Raw genomic sequence first — 2,071 nt, 5'->3', positions numbered from 1 at the left:
AGTTTTCCAGCAAAAAAAACATTAGCATGCTTGATAACTCGGTAAGTCTACTTCATGAACCGCAGATTACAAAGTTTGAAAAGCTTGCCAGAAGTCATTCGCTTCTGCGATTGACTGGCACTGAAAGACTGTTACTGGAATCTGTTGTGCGCATGCGTAAATATCTAAGACCCACGGTGATGATTGAGTGGATTTCCACTGACATTTAACATTTGCGAAGCTCTAATCGAGAACCTTGTGTATTTGTCCAAAGATGCCTAACGTCCAGAGGAGTATTTCGCAAACATGAAAAAAGGAGAGCTTTTAGGGCTGACTAATGTGTAGATTGGATCATTAAGCTGTTTCCACGAAACAAGTAGTCGCACGCATGGCAACCGTGGACGTAGGTATTAATACATCGTTTGACAACGTTACGAGCTAGAGTTTGAATCATTCTCACGTTTCTTTACGAGCGTCTCTACTTTCCCAATGAGTACAATCTCATTATACTTTCTAGATAATCAGACAAACTAGTCCTGAAGTTGATTTGCATATTCAGCAATGTGCACGGTTAAGGGTGGTTGCCTCTGCTTTACAGCAACTGCGCTTGACTATGGATCCTTCCAAACTTCCTTTCGTGAATTAAAAAAGTACGCTAATAAGAAGAAGGACGTATTATAGCAAAGAAGGAAAAGATCCTCAACGATGGTTTTGACGACGCTGACAAAACATGGTCATGACCATGTTCTTGTGTGTTATCAGCTCATTCCAACATTTTAAGACAAAATGTAAATAATTTAGAAAACAATGCACCGATCTAGACTGCCACCCATTCCCCTACACGTAGACACAGAGAAAGAGAGAGAGAAAGAGAGAGTAAAAAAGCGAATAAGTGAGAAAAATGACTTACACTCTCTTTGATTATGACACCGGTTCGAATGAGTACAAACAATTTAAATGTAGCCGCCACCAGTATACCGCTCGGTAACAAACACTCGTCCCAGTCTCCGAAACCAGCGAACATGCCATAGAGCACCAGGCAGATGATCGGTACGTCCAAAATAAAAATAAAGGCTAGAGTGTGTCTCAGACATAAGCATGTCTTCTCCACGATAGCGCAAAGACTCTCGTGCCGAGCCCTCATGTCATCGAACTGCTGCTCATAGCTTTTTCTCTCGTCGCCCTCAATACATCTTTGGATGGCGTTAGCGTTGTTGGATGAGAAAGTTGTGTTGGGAACCTGTGTCTCAGATTGCAGGTGTTCGTCACCGTCGTTGTCGCCTATCCAGTGATCTTGTCGCCTTTCTGGTCTTGTTTCGGGGGCACGCAAAGATGTGGGTAACGACCTGGAAGTTTTTGAAATTGTTTTAACTTTTTTTACCTTTCTTCTTCTCAATATAAAACACGATGTCGCAAGAGTTCTTTTACGTCTGTTTTCTCTCGCACTTTCGCCTTTCCTGGCATATTTTGAGGAGAAAACGTCGACCGAGTCTAGCAGGCTGTGAAATCTGCTTGTGACATCAGTAAACTCTTTTGTGAGGAAGTAAGTCAAGGTGTTCAGGAAGAACATAACGGCGCCTTTCGCGGTAAACAGGAGGATGAAAAAGAGTGCAAATGTTCCTGCCACCACATACAGGATGAGGCCTTGCGTGTCGCTGAAGGGAGCCAGTTGCTGGTGGAAAGAAGGAAAAATGCTGTGGCGCAAAAACGTAAAACGAAAGTCACGATAATGACAGTCAGGCACCACACAGCAATGAACCTCCTGAGCCATAGGTTGTGAGCATCACAGTCCAGGCAGGTGCCGTACCGCTTCTCGTACTGCGCCAACAGGTTGAGCAGAGGCGAGCAATGCCTGGCAAAGGAAAGGTAGTTCTGTGCATACAGCGTGATGGCGTGAAGCCAGAAGATCATCATCACTATGGAGGTTATAACATTTCCAGTCAGCTTTGTTACCCGTAAGAAGACGGTCGTGTACCGTACCGCGTTGGCGACCAGCGTGCAAAAGACAAATGCGGCGATGATCTTGGAAACGAGTAGCTTCCGCCTGCATGTCAGGCACTCCGCTCCGCTCTTCCAGGCAACGGAGATTCGC

Source organism: Pomacea canaliculata, linkage group LG14, assembly GCF_003073045.1.
Source record: "Pomacea canaliculata isolate SZHN2017 linkage group LG14, ASM307304v1, whole genome shotgun sequence".
Classification (NCBI taxonomy): Eukaryota; Metazoa; Mollusca; class Gastropoda; order Architaenioglossa; family Ampullariidae; genus Pomacea; species Pomacea canaliculata.
Note: the sequence above shows the minus strand (reverse complement) of the source record.